Here is a 21,833-nt window from a genome sequence, read left to right as displayed (position 1 = left end):
GAGGACATCAGCAGTTGTATTCACTTGCAGATCATGCATAGCAATATCCAATACTAAATTTCATGGCTAAAACCTTTGACGACAATCAACGACAAGAAAATAGTAAATAGGAAAAGTCCAATTTGTAGCTAATCAAAAATCCTAGCAGGTGGTAGCTTGTTGGAGTTTGTTTATGGGGTCATCTTATGACTTCGATCAAGGAGTAGTTAAATGAACTGTCTAGGAGGAATAGTTCTTTTTCAAGGTCAAGTGGGTTTGATATAGAAGTTTTTGAAAGATTGATATCAATTACCTTGAAATCAATTTCTGTTGGCTTAATAAGACAGTTTGCATGGTATTTGAGGCAAACTTTACATACACGGGCACCAAATCCTATTTCGTTGTGGCTCTCAAAAATGGGTAATTTTCTTAAGAGGGAAGCCCAGAACAAAGCTTTACACAATGTTGAGCATGGAGATTTACAATATGAAAATGTCACCATTTATTTTTCACAATTGGGAATTGATGATCTAGTGACATCTAAAGACAGTAGTGGTGTAAGTTTAAAACAAGTTTCATAATTATTAGTGATTTAGAAGGATATTTTCTCTCTTCTTAAATCAAAAGGGTTTACAAAATTTGCATACAAAAACAGGGCAAGTGTCAACAATTGGTCTCACCTTGCAAAAGAGTCAAATGATGACGACTATTGTGACTAGTATGGGAGATATTCAAAGACCTCTAGGAAACCATAGAGTAGATGGTATGAGAAGAAAGCCCGCTAGATCCACAGTGAAGACTTTGACATCTCTTGATCAAATTGTTCTGGGTCCAGAACAGAAAATGGCATCTAAAAAGGAGAAAATGAGCAAATCTTTTCAGAAGCCAAAAGAAGTGTACTGAAGAAATGAAATTTTTTTTGAGGTAATTCAATAATTTTGATATAGACATTTATTTTAACATTCTCTAAATGATTAATTTGATTTCAAGTATAATCTCTCTTGTTGCGCTCCTAACTATTTGCGATACTTCTATTTTCTTTGTTTTCACATCTATGAATGTTGCACAATTGCTATCTCATACATGGGCCTTATTGCTACAAGTTCCATAGGCATCATGCCTCATGGATGCCAATAAAAATGTCATATTAAGTTTTACCTATTCCATGCTTTCCAGTTGAAATATTATTTGTCGTCTGATCTTGAGGGAGATTGCTAGTCATGTTTGACAAATCCATTTCCATTATTTTGTAGTGATTTCTTCTGAATTGCTTCGGAATTTTGGATCCTGATGGTGAGAGTAATTTAAATTTATTTGTTGTTTCTAAATAGGCAATATGTGTGAATTCTCACAAAATGGCAAGAGAGCATTCAGGCTCAATGCCTCTAAGGAAAGCCATAGATAGGGTTCAATATATAACAAGCAAGCTCATCTATCTTATGTTTTCAACTTTTAGTTGAATTCACTAAGGCCATATATGTTAAATAATATAGACTTTCTTTGATGTCTCTCTTAGATATATCATCTCAATGAACTAGAATTTGGACAAACTTTTGCAAGAATATGACAAGGACTAGACTTTCGCAAGAATGGGACCAGACTTTGGGCTTGCTAAGGAACAATTTGGTAACATAGCTTGGAATAAGCTCTCCCTTTGATGGTTGTATGCTTCAAAGGTTCAAAGATGATGAGTATTAGCAACAAAGAACTCAATATTAGAGGAGCTTAACACATCATAATAAATTTAAAGTACAACCAAGAATTATCAAAAATATGATGCGTATTAGAAACAAAGAACTCCACATATGAAAAATGTATCCAACTAATCAATCAATTACAAAGGTCAAGTATTTTTTAAAGAAAGTGGTCACAATATTAGCTATAAATTTACATTTTTAATGTTAGTTCACCAATGGTTTACCACTAACCTTATTGCTGGATCAGAAGTGAAGACAAATATTTCCCCCAAGAATAAGATATATCCAGTCCCATCATAGGCAAAGGTTATCCTTTAGGAGCTCATGAAACTCCATTCTAGTGACTAAAGTTTTATTTATCTACATAAAAATCTTCGAATTGACTTAAGAAATTATCAAAGAAACAAAGAAAAATGCCATGAAAATTTTAGAAATCAATTTTTTCAAGAAAATACTATGATTTGAATAGAACTACTTAATTGCCTAGATGAAATCTTATTGTATACTTTATGCGTATCTCCTAGTTATCATGTCTTGCCTTTATGAGAAGGCATTTCTATATCATACTTAAACATTAATGATAGATTATTGATCATTATTGAATTTAGTCAATTAATTATTCATTACTTTTGCCTCTCTTGTTTGTGCTATTCATTAGGCTTCTAGATCTTGGCATATTATCTTAGGCAAATTCTTCTTAGCTTGTACCACACAAAAATCAAATTTCATGCACCCTTTTGTTAGGTTTTTTATAAATTTATCCTCGGTTTCATGTGATTTCCATATCAGTTGTGGTCTTCCTAGTCTTCTAACAAGGCCATCTTGTTATGATCAGCAGAATGCAAGAACAGAGAACAGGGAAGATCTAGTTTTTCTTTCTTTCCATGACTCTAAAAAGATAATATATTAGATTCAACTACCTTTTTTTAGCAAGTTCTACCATAATTTGATTTGCCAATAAAATAAATTCCCACCTAGTCAAGTGATCAGAAGTTGACATGCCTTTTCCAAGGCAAAATCATATGAAATCTACACCCAAGACATACAAAAATTGGCTCAAACTTAAATGATTTCTTCCAAAGTGAGGGAGTAGAATTAGGCACATTTTTATGTAAAGAAACCAACTAGATTTCTGCCAAGAACATAAAATATGGTAAATAATTAAGTGATGTACACCTACAGAGGAGGAGGAAAAAAAGGATTGAATCAGAGTGCCTATTAAATTATGTTAAACATTTACAAAATTCTACGAGCATGAGTAAACAAGGCTAAGAGATATTTAGTTCATCGCTAGGGTGGTTGTGCCAAATTGTATCTCTGTCAAGGCATGAGCAAATAAAAGGTAGGTATTTTGTCAAGTTTTATAATATATCTACTGAAAAAAAAAATTCTCCATGTGTAATATATGAATTGTTCTTATGAAATGTTATGTTAATCATACAAACTACTGATATTACAAAGTAATTAATGCTCATGAAACAAGCAGTTGATCTTGTAGAAGTGAGTCAACAATCCACATTAGCATTCAATTGATGAGCTCAACTCTCTTTGAAGATAATGATGTGGTATTGGTATGTTTGGAAATCCACTATGGTATAGCTCACAAGGTGCTCATAAATAAATTAATATATTTCATTTTAAAATCACTTCTTCCTTGGCACATACTAAACCGTAAATTCCAATCATCTTTTTGCACACATATTATGTCTCTAAAAAAATTTATTTGAACCCAAATCTCTATAGATTTTTACTTTGATTATCATCCACTTTAGTGTGTCTTTCCCTCTCCTACACATCATCGAGTTCTCTAATGTGAGATGAAATGTCAATGATTAAAAGAAAATCTAGGGAAGGTTAAGGTTGTAGTTAGAGAGAAAGTCTAGATAAATTGTAATCAAATTATCCATCTTGGATGGACTTTCTAGAAATTAGAGCACCCAACATAACATTGCAGAGCCTAGATAATTGGGCAAAACATCCAATGGAATAGTCACCAAATCATAAGTTTCTCCTCTTCTAGTGCTTGAGCTTCCTTTTCTATCTTCAAACTATCTTACAGATTCATTGGAATTTTATTTTAATTTGCATCTTAACATCTACAATTTGTTTAATCTTGCCTTATTGAATCAATCATATTTCTTTCAAGTGTAGAGCAATAACACAAGTTGTTCCTTAAAGTAGTCCAGCTTTCATTCCTTACATAGTCAGTGTATGCACACAGGTTCTTGTATTTAAGTTAGCACAAAAAGTAAATGATATAATGACTTGTAAATTCCACTAAGCCAGAGTGGTTTGAAGAATCTCAATATATGTTTGTGAGATTTTTTTCCATAGTAAATAAGAAAGAACATTTTACTAAGTCTTACAGAGAATTTTACTAAGGCTGTTTGAACTGGGTCATTGATCCACTTTTTATGTGTAAACCTCTAAACACTCTTGTTCAAACTAAAGTAAAATTTTATCTCCTTCATCACCCATTTCTTCTATTTCATCCCACATCAAATGAAACCAACAAACTGCTATTTAATATCGCATCTTTCTTATTGTTATAACATAATAATTCATGAGTAGCAGAATTGGCCTCTTTATATTATCATCATCAAAGATATCATTAATTCGTAGGCAAAATAAACACAAGTATTCTGTAAATTTATAATCATAAATATATTTTGGCTGAAAGTCAATACGCTCAAAGAGTTAAAAGAAATACAACAAGGCCAAAAGATGTAAATTCTAACTTTTGGGATTCTTGGATGGCTCATAAATATCCATTCCCAATTCAACTCCTCAGTGGGAGTATAGCAAGCTAAGCCCACATTTTATCAATTACATAGCTCTAATACCTTTATTCACCACTGTCGGAAGGAGATAATTCCTTCAAAGTAAGTGGCATTGATTTCTTAACCATGCAACAGATGAAGCTCAAATTATATTGCAGATATTTGCATGAAATAACAAAAACAAATCATATCCCTAATTATCTCAAAGAAATAATTACCAGTTAAAATAATCATATCCAGATCTATTCCAATTTGTAGTTTTTGTAATTCTAAAAATAAATTATAACTTGTAATCAACAGATAGTTAATCATTGATTTTGAGTCTTTATAAAGGCTTCTACTATATTCAATTAATCTGTGAATGAATAAAAGGTATCTCTACTATAATCTAATTATGTATATTTCTATATTTACACATGAATGGTTTGTTCCATATCTCCCTTTTTTTCATATTCTACAACCACAAATTTCAATCTCAAGTCGTGAATGTTCTAGAATTTCAGTTACAAGTCAAAATAATTTAATATGGTCGATCAGAGAAATGCCCAAGCAATTAGAAGGCTAGCTAGCTCTTAAAGAACCAACCGTGTTTAGATTCTCCAATGGCTGGGTTGTTTATTCTCCAAAATATTACTATGCAGAAATAAGGCTTGAGACTGGCATGTTTATTCTCCTATAGAAAACTATGTGTTATCACCAGTTTCAATAAGGCTTAAAACTAGATTGTTTATTCTCCTGCATAAAACTACGTGTTGTTGAAAAAATAAAACTTGAATCTCATGTATAACATTGTTTCCTGCAACTCATATAGAAGAGAACCATGAGTTGTTCCAATTATTATAGCATGCTTGGTATTTTGAACACACTGCTGGGTGATTCAAAAAATTTCTGTAGAAGCCAACACTCACATCTTTTATGCATGATTTATTTTGAACAATTGTAAAATATGAAACCCTAATAATTTTAATTTCCACGAAAAAATGTTGATTGTCAAGCCCATAATTTCGAACATGGAAGATAATAAAATTGAATATTTAGTGTTCAATAACATTAATTTGCTGCAAAATGCTATTCAAATACAGTAATCGGCAAACAGAGGCAAAAGATACATTTTGAACGCCAAGAGTTCAATCTTCTTTCTGCAAAGGATACAATAGAGTTAATAAAATTTACTGAAAGGCCAAGTGTCCATTGTCACCATACATACCAATAAGGATTAATTAGATTTACAGAAATTTCAAAGGATCATTTTCATAATACAACACAAATGGTTAAAAACTTGTTACAAAAGAAAATGGTGAAACCTAAAATCTAAACCAACGTCATAAAAAAATGGTTACATAAACCCCTACCATGGTAGATCTATAGTTATAGATGTCCTTAACTGACTGAATAAATATACTAAGAACAAATATTACAAATCATGTTCAATATAAAGAGAAATCAAACACATAAAGTTTCCCTTGCATGTTAGTTAACGCTAAATATGAAAACCTCGTTGAAGCATGGCTTCTAGGCCTACATTCTTCTTATAGCCTTATTCAGATATATTCACAAATTGAAAAAAAAATGAGGAATGAAATTGAAGAATCATAGATGCAAGGGAGACCCATAAACAAGGAACTATCTACTAATTGGGGAGAAAGTTGTCTCATATATGTCACTGCAATTTTGTAGACAATGCTCTGCATGATGAAATGCTCTCTTAAAAATGTCAATGTCAAACAAACACCCAATTAGAACCACAAGAAAGATGAAACAGGAACACACCTTACAGATCACCTTACAGATAGTGCGACAACACATTTTTGCAACCTTAAAAAGTCCACTATTTTATCTTCTTCCCTTAACAAAACCCTTATTCATATAACTCATAGGGGCTTTCAGATGTGAACTTCTACTGCTCGACAGGATCTTATTCCTCCTTTAAAACGTCCAGATTGGTAAAAAATTAGCATGCAAATAACATGAACCTTGAAAGAGGTAGGTATTGGGTTTAAACGACTTCTTAAAACAAATTCAATATGTCATGCCCAAAATATATGGCATAAACACATTAACAATTTGTGTTTTAAAAATAAGGGTGATAATTGGATTAAAAGTAATTAATACATATTTGAATAGAACTACTTTACTTCCTCACACTCATGTATAATTATGAAAGTTAAGTACAAATCAAATGTGAATTTTCTTAACATATTTTAATCTTAAATTTGCATAACTTGATATATATCACTATGTTATCAAATTAACTTCAATCAAATTAATATGATTACAAAACATGTGAATATCATAGGAAGAGTGAAACTTCATTTTATCCATTTTCAATTAAACATATGTAAAGAACTGAAATACTAAAAGGCTCAATGCAAAAACATTACTCAATCTTTTTTTTTTTTCTCTTCTATTATTCAACCTGGTTCAAGACTCCATCAGGAAAGAACCAGTAAGAAAACCTGACATCCTTTCCAATACATCAAAAATTAAATACGTTTTTACATAATGTTACAACTCAAATGAGATCTCTTCTAAGTCCTTCACAAGAGGTCTTTTCCAATATATTCAATGCACCAAGGGAACCATGGAGAGACAAGAAGCAACATGAAGGTAAAACAACATAATAAGATGAACAATTCAAGCATGCATTCCCAACTCAATTTTTCACAATGGGATTCAACATTAAACCAAAATAGGGGGGGAGGTGAATTTTCTCAATAGGAGATGTGAATCACCATATCATAACATAGCCCTTTCGGGGCTAAAATTCAAGAACTTCCGTTCTTCTACAAATGCCCTTTCGAGGCCAAGATAACAAGGGTATTCATTCCTTCCCTTCTTCAAGAATTCAAATTTTCATACAAGGTATGGGATGACAAGTGGGGGCCCATACACCCTACCCTCTTTCCATCCTCTCACCATGAGAGGAGACTCTACACTATTGAGGTCCAACTAAGGCCCTTCCCCCATACATGGCCACTTCTTCCCTATCCAAGGGTGAGTGATGTGAAAACAATCCCCATGAAATCCCCTCAAAACACAAAACATCAAAGCAAACATGAGAATAACATCAAAAGAAAAACAAGTTAAGATCCCTCCAAATCAACCCCAACAGACAAGCAAGCAATACAAAAAGAACACAATGCCTTATACATGATTCAAGCAAGATTCAAGCATGACAAATGAAGAAAAAAATTCAAAGAATTCAAGAACTACTACCTTCACCAAAAGAGTTATGGCAAAAATGGTGGTTTGAGAAGAGCATTTCCTTTTCTTCCTTCAATCTTCCAACTTTCTCCAAAACTAGAGATTGGGTGACAAAAGAAAAAACTACTCCAAAATTCCTCAAAATATCATCCCTAACTCAACTAGGCTTCAAGTAACTCAAGATGGAGTTTGAGTCACCAACTCATGAAGGAGACAACTCCATTTTCGCAATCAACCAAAAGTAGGGTTTTTGAGTAACCCTAAAAGTCAACCAAGGGGGCTAAGAGGGTGAAAAGTACTCCCCACCCCTACTCTCACCCCTAGGGTACATAAATTTAATGTTTTTAGGCCTTAAAGACTCAATAGAACCCAAAAAAAAGCTAGGAGAATTTTAAGACCAATTAACAACCTTCAAAGAAAGACAATGCAAAGATAGCACAAATTAACCAGGGGTTTAGTTCCATCTTTCCATTAGGTTTTTCGGCTGAATTTCCTGCTTACTCATTGCACACATCAATAGTTCAAGAAACACATGTATATATGTAAAATATGTATCAAAAAATTCATGAAAATTAAAACATTCATCTTTCAAATAAGTTAACTATTTAATTCATTTCTACTCACATTTAATCATCGATAATCATAAAATCAATATAACATGACTTATCCATTCATTTAGATTAAAATACTAGAATAATTATCGTTAGGCATGCATATACCTATCATCATAAACATTACCAATTAAAGAATACTGAACTATCTGAAGCGCAAAACTTAATCATCGAGGTATCAAAATTCAAAACCCCTATCATCCGGTGAAAATGCCTCGTATCATCATTAGTGAAATTTTAATTTTGAAACAGTCGAGATAATGTAGTAGTTCCCGAACCACTAAGTTTTAAAACATGGATGTGTCAACTACTCTCAATTCATCAAGACATTCACAATATAAACATTACTTCATATCCATTTAAATCTCCTATAACCATTTAATAGAGAGATTTATATTAAATAAGTACATATGAGGAGGGTCCTTACATCCTCCCCCTTTAGCCTTTGACTTCCTCCTAGAAGTCACAAAATTAAAATGTTTGTCCTATGGTAGACCTTGTCTAGACTTATACCAAATTTTACTCTTAATAAAAGAATGATTAACAATTCATGTACATACACAAGGATGATAACCTGTCTATCTAATTAACATTGTTAAAAGAGAAGTCCAATCCAAAACTTTGACATGGTTACATTTTTCTAGGATCGAATACCCCTTAAAAAATATAGGTCACACATAAACAACATTCTAATCTAGTATAAAATACTTATAGAGTCTGAAACAATAATAATATAATAAGATATTCCAAATACAACCTACCTAGTGATCAGGTAATAGTTGTATGAGACTCTGTCCAATGAGATTCCTTATGATGCAACTTGGCTTTTTATGGAGGGTTACTCTCTTTTCCTTTAGAGTTTCCATGACGCACTAATTCTTGATAAGATACTCGACGAGTCCATCACTACACATCCACCTTTCCATCTAGATTTCCTTTTAGTTAACTTGTAACCTTAACCAAGTTTATGTTGGGGTGTAATTTTCTTACTCATAATAGTAAACAGATAACACTATTCCTATTCTCAAAGTCCTGGGAGAGGGTGGAGTATGAAGAATCTCACTAATATCCTCATACCCTAATGTTAGACATCCACTTAATCGTCAGGAATCCCTTTTGGTATATGTCACTTTGCCAACAAAATTTAAAAGAAAGTTCCTCACAATTTAAATTCAACGTTAAGGATGAAACATCCCACGCAAAAGTCAAAAATCAAGGAAATAGAGAGTGGCCATAATAGTAAAATTTTAATCAAGAGATAAAGACATAACCAAGAGGCAAAATAGAATCATCAATAATATATTTGGCTAAACAACCCCACATCACACTACACTACAACAAAAAGGAAGAACATTAAGAGTACCAAAATTTGAAATCAGACAAATAAGGACATAAATCCAATCACTTACAAAATTTACATTACTAACATAATGTGGCCATACTAGGGTCACTGAGGAAAATAAGGGATCTTAGGTCTTCCAAATACATTGCAAGGATCTTGAATTGATTTTAGATGGTGGTCTAACGACCCTATCACTCAAACTTTGATTGATCCCACATACTAACTACATACTTATCTTCATCAACATCGCCCTACGATTAGGGTTTACTATACAAGGGGTTTGGCTTGTTTAGAACTCACTCAAAAGTGCAAATGCGAGGATATTAATATAAGTCTCCTATAATTCTATTGTTGTTACATTTGTTTCTTTCTGAATAACCTAACATGCGGGGGACCTCAGTGTCAGTAGAGTTATACTCTGAGTTGCAATTACAAAACCAAATCTCTTTCCCTTAATTCACTAAAATTATATATTAGGGCACATACCCATAATCTTTCTTATGTCATATTCACCACAATATACAGGCTAAAGTTATCTTATCAATCTCACCAAATTGGTATGATCTTGTATACATATAAATATCACTATTTTGTTTATTTCACTGTTTACACAAGTTCTAATTATCATCTACAAATTCACTAAATGCTATTGTTCTTATCAGTATTTCCATATTTCATGTCTCCTAGTCATAAATGACTTATAAAATTTATCCTTAGGTTGCAGGTTTGCAACTACTTATGTATAAAAACATTATTAGGATGTCGCCAATGCTTACTCATTCATTTATTTAATCGACTCAATATTTTAATCCGAAGGTACATAATTAGATTATGAAGATCATAGATTTCCTTTACTTATGTTTGAGAATTCTAAAATAATACTAGTTTAATTGACCACTTGCATGTTTGATATGAGCTACAATGCTTCCATGAGTGATTGGGTCGGACATAATTTAGCTTCTACTAAAGATGTTGTGAAACACTATTTCTCTAATCATTACGTTGTGATCGTGTTCAAAATATTCTTCGAATTCTTTATGAGATCATAATATACTTTAATATAACATTCACAAAATGTTGATTGACTTCTGATTTTCAACTTATCACTTAAATCTCACATCTTTAATTACTTATATTTATAAAAGTTTGCCCCAAAACTCTCTTAGAATGTCTAACTCACGACATCGTATAGTAATTCATCATTATAAAAACTTAAAACCATAATCTTATTTATAGAAAAAAACATATCTAGAAAATTTCATAAAGTTCAATTTAAAACAAAGATACCCTTGCATGCTACAAACATAAATTTTAATTTGGACCTATAATCCATACACCTTAACTATCTTAACCATTCACCATTAAAATGCCATTCAAAAGAATTACTAATAAAATATTGATGCCCTTAACCTAATATAGCATTAATATTAAACAAAAATAATTCAATAATTCTATCAACAAATTTCTAACATAAAAACATCCTAACATAGGTATTCTAATATTTAATTTAATTATAAATCTTTACACTACTTATTATTAAGTAATACTAAAATAAATTCAAAAATTTAACTATATTAATCATAATTACCTAACAATTAAAACTAACTTAACCAAACTAAATCTCTTAACATCTAACTTAACCTATTCCTAAACTAACATACATCAACAATTTAAAAAATAAAATTAACTACACAATTAAATAACTAAATAATTTCTACTAAAAAAATCCTAACAATGCTCTCTCTGCGTGTGCGTGGCACACATAAATGTCACGCAGTTCTAAATTTGTTCTCTTTAATATCTTTTAATATGTTGTCTGTAATAACAAAACCTACTTCCTCAGATAAGACTCGCTAATTTTTGGAATTTTATCTAACCTGTAGAAGACGACGCAAATCAACAGTACCGGGCATCGAATAACGAGTAGATTTGGTTGAGTTAAGAATTATGATGGTGATAAACAATAATAATGAGAAGGAAACCACTTGACTACTCTTTTGGTATGACACTACTGACATTACTGACACTACTCCCCACTCACGCCGAGACTGAAAATGTAGCAAAAAGGTCGGCTCACCTAAATCACCTTCCCCATGCACGTGGGTACCCAGCTCCCGCAGCCCACAACACCCTTTGGTAAATAATTACTAACACCTTGTTTGGAAGATAAACGCTATTCCTTCTAATGATCTTAGCATATTATGGATCGGCTTCTTAAGAAAAAACATGTCACTTAAGAGATTAATTGACATTAGTTATCGTTTCATCTCGTCATATTTTCTTATTGTGAAGTTAAAATTGAGATCGCTGATTTAGATGATATTGTTGGTTTGCATTTAATCATCTTTTAATTTTTTTTTGGCTTCTATTGTTTTTAGAGGATCTCTTATCAAGACAAGCTCATGACAGATATGGCAGCTTAAAGTGGCATTGCATTCCTCTAGCTGCACATGTATGTGTTGGTATGTCTTTTGTGACATCACTTGTATCAACTAGGTCCCTATGTAATAATGTGATTTCCTCCAATATACACTATGAACTACCTACAATGAATCAAGGGACTGATCAATACTTGCTATTTGGGGCTTCTAATATGTTTTACAAATCTTTTATTTATCGTCCACTTTATGAGAACCATGCTCAAGCACATTGAAGGCTCTCATGCGCTATTCCACGTCTCCACATTCCTTAACTTTAGTGGAATCACGCTCAAGCATAACCAAAATAATTCTCTTCAACTAATCTATTTAACAGGACATTATACCCTATTCTCTCTAAATCGAGCCCCTGAAACCTCATTCTCCCAAACATTTGCAGAGCCATGTAAGGTTGTCCTGCAAAAGCATAACCCAGGATCAAAGTCTCATAAAACTGCTGACCCCTCACGTTAAACTGCTTCTGAAAGGAATCCAGCCAGACCAACAATAACTTAATCGCCTTGGCTTGAGAAAGCATTTTGCAAAAGCCATAGTAGGCAGCCGTAGTCTGGCGATAATCCCTTTGTCGAGCTGCCCAATCAAAAAAACGTATACCTAAAAATATGTCATCATTGCCAAGCTTCTTTAATACTTTGATAATACATTCTTCTGTCAATCTGACTTTGAGCTGGACAAGTGCATTTTCTAAAGCCTTCGGACCCTGGAATGTATTATGTAGCAAATATCTTCCACATTCCTATGCAACTTTTCATTTCTGCGGATGAGTTCTGGGGGAAGAAGCCACTGTCTGTGAGATAAAGCAAATTCTTGTATTCTCTCTGTGGCATTGCCTTGAGCGGTTGAACTGCATCTGTACAAGTGCCGCCATGGTTTGGCGGAACTCGTTAGATAAGAAAGAGTAAGGTTTCTGTTATTCTTTTCCAGGCGGCAAAAAAATTGTTTCGCTTCTTCTGCATCTGCTCAACATGATCGTAGTTCCTCATGAGAACTACATTCACCTGCTCCCTAGAACGAATATTCCGATGCTATGCATATGTTTCGGGCCTTATGAAGGAGGCACTGGCTAAATAGACAGTAAAATGCACCCGGCTATCAGCCAGTGCAGTGCCGTGACTTACTCCGTCTCCGTCTACGTCTGGCAGCCCCACTCTATCTCCGTGCACGGATATGAGATCGCGGGTACGTACGGGTACCTGCACTCAGCGATGGGGACGGATTTGTTTTGGGTCGTCACAGCTCGCACGGTCTTGACATGCGCCGTCTGTGACAGTTTAAATAGAGATAATACTTTAAATCAAATTTTCTTATACAAAATCTTTGTATAGCTTGCCATAATAAAACTGAATACCTCGCATAAGATTTTATAATAAAATAAATTTGAAGAAACATAAAATTATACTTGTGAAGATACAAAGAACATTAATAATTTATAAAACCAAAAGTAATATATGCGTGCTTGTTGAGATCTCAAACCGGAAAGAGAGTGAGTTTGAACCATAACATATACATTTCTGGTCAGGTGAATGTTTATTTTGTGAAAGTCATTTTTTTTCCTCCTTTCAAAATTTGAAATAGAGATCACTTGAACAATAAGTATTCATTTAAATTTTATCTAAGTTCTAAAAAATTTAAAATTTAAAAAGTAAATATTATGTAGTTTCAATTTCTTTAATTAAGTGGTAATAATTTTAAAATCAAGTTTTGCAATGCAATATAAAAACATAATTTGAAGTGAAAACATTAAAAACTATTATAAAATAATGTTTAACTTAAATATTTAAAATAAAAATTATATTATTATTTATTTTATTATTGTGAATGTAGATATATATAAAATATTAAATAAAAATTGATTAATAAAATATTCAAATCAAGAATTTTTCTTTTGAACTTAAAAATTACAAATTCAATAATCATATTAAGTGTCATCTAAACAAATGACAATAATAAAATTGAAACTCATGTTTTATGAAAAATTTAAAAATAAGCACATCTAAATTTCATAAGACATAAGATATTAAGCATTATGTTCTTGCATAGAATAAATAAATATATTGATTTTAGTTATTTTGATTAAATTTGTTATAAATAAAAAATATTATGAATATCATAAAGTAAAGCTTTAATATTGTTTCAAAAGTTTTAAATTAATCTATAAGTTAATAAAATTTATAGTGTTATAAATATTTTAAACAATACTTTCAACTAGTAGATACTATTTTAATTTTTGTTTTAGATTTAAAGCAATTGAAAAATATCAGCTACCAAGTTTTAGATGTCTCTCAAGCATTAAAGAATAAGTCAAGTGGAGGACAACCTATTACCGAGTGAGTATGAAGTATGAAGCATTAATGGTGATTGAATAGAGGAAATTCATCAATAGGAGGAAATCGAAGGCATTGTTTCACCTTGGATTTCCATAGTTATTTGTGAAGAGCGATTTCAGAGCCCCCAGTGATTTGAGTATTTGTTGTTGATTGTTGCGAAAGAAGTGGAGGAGATTTTCTGGAGGATGTGGAGAAGCGTTGGTTGCTGGCTGGGCTAGGGTTTTTCCCCTAGCCTGTTCTTGGTGTTTGATCTTTACTATTTTTTTGTTATGTTTGGATTGCTAGCTACTGGACATAATTTGCATCAGTGTTTTTGGAAATCTTCTGTAGTCAATTTTGGATTGGGGTTTTATTGTTTGCATGGCAGGGCCTGGGATTTCTTCTCCGTTGGTGAGAACAGATGGTTCTTCTCCAACTATGCATGCAATGCGATCTGAATCGTTTTATTTAGGGGAGAGCTCCAAGCTGAAAAAAGTTAATGGTTGTTTTCCGCGTAGCCATGATCGCCCTATTCTGGATATTCCTCCAACGACTGTAATGGAGGACATTGATTATTGGACCAAGCATGCTTTGATATGCAAATTTCTTGGACTCCAGATTTCCCTATCCACTCTTGAGGCATGGATCCGCCGCTCTTGGCAGGTGGAAGGCGATATGGAGATTATGTTGGCAGGGAATAGTTATTTTTTTGTTGTATTCTCTTGCATGTCTGATCGTGATCATGTTTTTGAAGGAGGCCCTTATTTCTACAACCATGTGGGGCTATTTGTCAAACCTTGGCATTCAAGTTTTAATTCTGCTGAGGATCTCCCTTCAACAGTGCCGGTTTGGGTTCGCTTGCCTCGTCTTCCCTTGGAATTTTGGCGTGAAGACATCCTTCGACAAATTGCTGCTTTGTTGGGGAAGCCGGCTGTGATTGCACATCAATCACTCGATAAAAAGGTTATTTCTTATGCTAGAATTTGTGTTGAAATTAATTTGAATAACCCATTACCAGATTCTTTGGAAATTTTTCTGGGGGATTCTTCTTGGGTGCAGCAATTAGATTATGAATCCATCCCTTTTCGTTGCCAGATTTGTCATGAGTATGGTCATTTATAGCGTTAATGCCCCCGTAACTCGAGTTTCAAAGGATGGATGGTTCTACAGCTGGCAATGCTAGTGGTTTGGCAGATACTACAGGGAAAGGACAATCTCAAATGGTTAATACTACCAAGGGGATGAATCCGCAAGATGCTACAGGTAAGGGTAAGGCTGAAATGCAGGATAAGGATGGATTTATCCCTGTTCGCCCTCGAGCTAAGGGATGTGGTCAAAAGAGGCCTTTGAAAGAAAGATTATCTGATTCAAGTTTTAACCGCTTTGAGGTGCTGGATAGTATGGTTCTAGAGGAGGGTATTCCTCCTCCTATCTCTTCTGATCCAGTTTGCCTAGATGAGAGATTTGTTCCTAATGATGCTTGTGGGGCATCTCAAGTTGTAGTATATTAGAACTGTGAGGTTCCTGTAGCTCTTGTGAGAGAGGCTCTGGTGACTCCTACAATGTTGGAAGATAATGATGTTGTTTTGGCTAACTTAGTTAAGGATGTGCTACCATCAGGTAAGGGCAAGGGATCTCCTCTCCTGTTGGGGTTGCTGCCTCGACCCTTTAAGCAGGCTTCTTCTACTCCCCCTCTAAGGAGTGGGCGCAAAATAGACCAAGAGAAGATTAAACTCACAGGAGATATATTGATTGAGTCTAGTTCAGTGAAACCTTTGGATTCTCATTTTCTCAATTCTACTCAATGATGATTATTCTCTCATGGAATGTAAGGGGGTTGAATAGCATCCCTAGACAAAAGGCTATTCATAACTTGGTGGTTGATCATAGTCCTGATGTTTTTTGTATCCAAGAGACTAAGCTCTCTGTGGAGTCTATGGTCCAACATGCCTCTAGTATTTGGTCTCATGGCCAATGCCAGTGTGTTGGGGCAACAGGAAGTGCTGGTGGTTTAGCTATATTTTGGGATCCTCAAAAAATTTCTCCTCTTGGCTGGATGTCTTCTCACTCAGCTCTCTCTATGGTAGCTTCTGCTCTAGACTCAAAAGAGGTAATCATGGTTACTAATGTGTATGCACCTGTTGATCTTGTGGGAAAGGAGGAACTTTGGGAACATATTCAATATGTTAGAAATTGTCATCCTTATCATCCTTGGGTGTTAGCAGGGGACTTCAATTCAGTTTTAAGTCTGGAGGAGAAGCATGGTGGTTTGGCTAGATTGGGGCCTTCTTCTGCTCTTATTCGGCAACACATATCTCTTTTACATCTCTCTGATGTTAAGCCTTCTAATGGCCTCTATACCTGGAATAATCGCAGGACTGGTGTTGCTGCTATCTCAGAACGTCTGGATAGATTTCTTGTTTCTTGCTTCTGGGTTAGTGGCACCCTTGCTATCTCTTCAAAAATCCTTGATTGGAGGGGTTCAGATCATTGGCCAATCAAATTTTCCGCTATAGGGGCTTATGTTCTGAAGCATCCTCCTTTTAAGTTCTAGTTGATGTGGCTTCGTGACTCCTCTCTTCATGATTTTGTTTTTTGTTGGTGGAAAGATGGCGCTCCTACATATGGTACTACAATGTTCTCATTTTCTAAAAGGCTTCAATATGTTAAAAGGAAGCTCAAGATATGGAATAGGGAATGCTTTAGGAACCTTCACTTTATGAAGAGGCTTGCTCAAGAAGATCTTGATGTCATCACAAGGGAGATTAGAGATCGAGGTTTCTCAGAGGATCTTGGCAAGGCTGAATCCCTTGCTTCTAGAGCTCTAGAAGAATGGGAATTTCGAGAGGAATTTTTTTGGAAGTAAAAGGCTAGAGTTGATTTCCTCTAGGAAGGTGATTGAAACACTGCCTTTTTCCATAAAACAGTGCAATCTCTCTGGAATCAGAGCACTATCTCTTCTTTGGTTAATTCTCAAGGTATCCAACTGAATTCCTTGCCAGCTTTGTTCCAGGAGGCTATTTCGTACTTCTCTACCCTCTTCTCTAAGGACTCTCCTCCTGCTGATAATGAAGAAAATATTATTTTGTCATGTATTCCTTCCCTTATCACTCAGGAAATGAATGATTATCTCATGCGTCCTATCTCTTTAGAAGAGCTGGAGGAGGTGGTCTTTGGCATGCCTAAGGGGAAGGCTCCTGGTCATGATGGCTTTCTAGTTGAATTCTTTTAGGAATTTTGGGACATCATTAATAATGATTTGTTGGAAGTGGTTAAATAATCCTATGCTAGCAAGCAGATGCTTCGAGCTTTGAACTCTACATTCTTGACTCTTATTCCTAAGAGAGAGGGTGCTAATCAATTGGAGTTTTTTAGACCAATTGCCTTATGTAATGTGGTTTACAAAGTTATTACTAAGTTGATTGCTGAGAGATTGAAAAGGTGGCTTCCCATTATTATCTCAGAAGAACAAGGTGGTTTTTTTGCTGGCAGACAAATTTTGGATGGGGTGGTTATTGCTACTGAGGCTATTCACTCTATGGCTACTTCAAGGGAGAGAGCCATGTTTGTTAAGATGGATATGGTTAAGGCCTATGATAGAGTTAAATGGAGCTTCCTAAGGAGTATTCTTCTTTCTTTTGGATTTAGCTCTGACTGGGTGAGTTGGATTATGAGTTGTGTTACTTCTGCCTCTTTTTCTATTCTTATTAATGGTCAACCTTCTCAACTATTTGGTGCTTCTAGAGGCCTCCGCCAAGGTGACCCTCTCTCACTATATCTATTCATCATCATGGATGAAGGCTTGGGTAGATTCATTAAGCATCAGGTGTCCCAGAATTCTATTCAAGGCTAGCGGTGGGGTAATGGCTTACCTTCTCTTTCCCATCTTCAATTTGTTGATGATTCTGCTCTTGTCGGTCTTGCTAGGATCAAGGAAGTTGAATCCTTTCAATATGCTTTGGACATTTATTTGGTAGCTTTAGGCTAGAAAGTTAATGAGCACAAATCTTTTATTTACTTTTTTAACACTCCTGATTCTATTCAGCACAGGATTGTTGGTATCCTACGGTTTCATATAGGTTCACTTCCTTTGACTTATCTTGGCATTCCTATTGCTGTTTCTAGGTAGCCAGATCTCTTCTGGTAAAATTTGATTACCAAGCTTCAGGATAAAGTAAATCATTGGACTCATAGATGGCTTTCTACTGCTGCCCGGGTTACTCTTCTTCAAGCTGTTATCCAAGCTCTTCCTACTTATAGAAGCATGGTTCACACTGCACCTATTTACTTTCTCAAGGAGTTTGATGCTCTTTCTCAAAAATTCCTTTGGAGTGGTAATTTGCGTAGTACTAAATGGAGCTTGGTTAATTGGGCAACTGTTTGTAGGCCTAAAAAGGAGGGTGGTCTTGGTCTTCGATCTGCTCTATTGAGTAGTCAAGCTTTGGCTGCTAAACTTTATTGGCAATGGTGCTCTGGACAACATCAACTTTGGGCTCGTATTATCACTCATAAATATTTTCATGGTGCTGATCCTTGCTCTATTTCTACACTTCCTCTTGAAGGTCGTGGTTCAATGGTTTGGCATACTTTGAAGACAGGTGCGATGTTGGTGAAGAGGGGTCTGTTCTGGATATGTAAAGGAGGTTCTCAGGCTTTGTTTTGGTCTGATGCTTGGGATGGATTCTCTTCCATTTTATCCATATACCCTCATCTTCAGCCTCTTTGTGACTCTTTTCTTGCCGCTGGATGGGATAAAGTGGCTCATTACAAGACTCCTTATCAATTGGGACCTGTTGTTGGTTACAGGTGGAAGCATTCTTCTAATTGGCCTCCTGGAGGTACAGACATGGATCGTCAGGAGCTTTCTCAAAATTTGGCCTCTAGAGAGTGTTCTTCTTTGCTTGGTCCAGATGTTTTGGCTTGGGGCGGTACCTTGTCTGGTAAATATCATGTCTCTTCTGGATATCAGGAGATAACTAGACAATTATTTGGGGATGCTGAGGTCCCTTGGTGGAAGAAAGTTTGGAATAAAGTTTCCTGGTCCAAGTGCAATTTTTTCATGTGGCTAGTGGCTCACAACCGCTGTCTTACCTGGGATAATCTTTGTAAATGTGGATTTCAGGGCCCCTCTTATTGTGTTTTGTGTGGTAATGGAGAGGAGTCTATCTCCCATCTGTTCTTCCATTGCTCCTATTCTACTCAGATATGGCACCTTTGGTGGAGCGCTTGGGGTTGCTCTTATCGGCATGCTTCCTCTTTGCCTGAGTTCTGGGCCCACTTGGGTAGTGCTCCCTCCAAGTCTTCTTCTCTCCATGCTGCTTGGATTGCTGGCCCATGTTTCATGCTTTGGCATATCTGGTTGGAGAGGAATCGTCGCATATTCCAAGATGTTCGGCTTGGTGTTTTGCATCTTTGGTGGAAAATATCACATTCTCTTCAGGAAACTATTCTTGTGAAGTGTGAGCTTGATGGGGGTATGGATCTGGTTGATCTTGCTATCTGTAATCGCCTCAATTTTCATCTGCAGGATGGGGTTGCAGCTCATAGGTTTCCTTCTATGTCCAGGCAGCTTCACCATCAGAGGAAGGGTCGCGTTAACCGGGAAGGGCACTAGACTCCTCCTCCCTGTGGAGTTCTAAAAATTAACACTGATGGTTCTTCCCGTGGGAATCCTGGTCTGGCTGGTATTGGCAGAGTGGCTCATTGTAGTTCTAGGGATGTTAAATTTTTCTTCTCAGTTCATAAGGGTGATTATACTAACAATCTCATGGAAGCTCAGGCTATTTTATATGCTATGGAACAGTTTTGCTTGTGGGGATGGAGTAAGATTATTTGTGAGTTTGATTCCTAGGTGGTGGTGAACATGCTTTCTTCGCAAGAGCTTGAGGATGTTAGTTGGCAGCTGGCCACTGTTGTTAAGCAGATTCTTTTCTTCTCTTCCTCTTTTCAGTTCATTAGGTTCACGTATATTCCTCGTGAATGGAATAGGACTGCTGATTGTTTAGCCAAATGGGCTTCTAGTCATGATCCGGGTTGGAATATTAGGGATAGGAGGCAACTGTCCTTTGAGATGGTGCAAGAATTTGATGATCTTGTTGCTCAGGATCGAGCTCCTTGTTGAGCTCTCCTTGTTGTATTCCTTTCTATCTTAATAAATTTTTACCCCTCTTTTTTCTGAATTGGAAAATATCATATTTTATTTTACTTAATTATTTATTTTAGTCTTATGTAGTGCATGACTTCTCCTACTCTTATAAGAGGTAGTTATCTAAGAAGAGAGTAATGCACAATTTTTTGAGTATGAGATTTTTGAACAACTTTTGGATCTCTAATTTTATAACTTTTGCATTATAATATATGTTAATTCCTTTCACATGGTAAAGATGAATAATCTTTTTTACCAATTACATTTATCAGTCATCATAGTTTATTTACATTTGTTAGTCAAAGCCTAGATTAATAATTATTGTTATTTATTGTAATTAATTATTTTTATGTGTTGACTGAATTTAAACCGAAAATTCCATATGAGAGGCTCACAAGTATTATGATTTGAAGAATGAATAATTCTATAATTAGAATTATATTGTTCAAATATCATTATGGTTGTGATACAATATAAAGGTTATTTTTTATTCTAAAGATCATTTAAATCAAAAATAGTATTTTGAGAAGGATATTTCATAGTAATTATTTTGTTCACATTATTTCATGACAGATTAATCTTAATTATAAAATTAGAAATAGAATGTTATTTTTAATTTGTAGTAGTTTGATTATTTTTAAATAAGTATTTTACTATATAAAATCTATTAAATTAAAATAATAAAAAGTTCATATTATTCAAACAATTATGTTTAAATTGTTTTAAAATTAATACCTTAACTTTTATTTTGATAATTCGATTAATAGATTTCATTCTTATAATGTCCAAGTTACAAATTGAAATTAACCTTGATAATGTTTAATTTAATGTCAAGGTATAGTTGTATAGTGAAATATTTATGGCTAATTCGAAAAATTAAGACTAATATTGAAATATTATTTATTAATATTAAGGTTGGGTCATACTTGGAATTAGAATCAAATTGTAGTTGTTCTTATGCATAATAAGGGTTATAGTTGGGATTATATTTATAATATTTAAAAAATTTATTTCTACATTTTTCTTTAGTAAATCTTTAATGCAATTAACACCGATCCTTTCTGTCATTATAAAATACAAAAATGATTATTTATATGTTAAAAAAATATTAAAACAATCTCTTAGAAAAACTTATAAAATTTAAGTTTTTTAGAATTATGTATATAGAAGTTAAACACAACTTTATCTAATAATATCTATCTTTATAATTAAATAAAATTTTATATACTCTAACATTAAAATTAAATTAAATTTTGTGTGTGTGTGCGTGTGTTATTGATGAGGTAGAGAGAAGAATGGTGGGGAAAAATATGAGATATAGCAAAAAAAAA

At 34.2% G+C, this 21,833-nt stretch overlaps 1 pseudogene; it reads right to left on the bottom strand.

Moving 5' to 3' along the window:
* Positions 1 to 11,526, bottom strand: part of LOC149538337 (switch 2-like) — a 58,741-nt pseudogene extending 47,215 nt beyond the window's left edge.
* Positions 11,527 to 21,833: the final 10,307 nt, after the last annotated feature.

The sequence above is a fragment of the Cupressus sempervirens genome, chromosome 9, assembly GCF_028749045.1.
Source record: "Cupressus sempervirens isolate cs-2001-9-10 chromosome 9, ASM2874904v1, whole genome shotgun sequence".
In the NCBI taxonomy this organism is placed as follows: Eukaryota; Viridiplantae; Streptophyta; class Pinopsida; order Cupressales; family Cupressaceae; genus Cupressus; species Cupressus sempervirens.
Note: the sequence above shows the minus strand (reverse complement) of the source record. Positions and strands in the feature narration are given on the sequence as shown.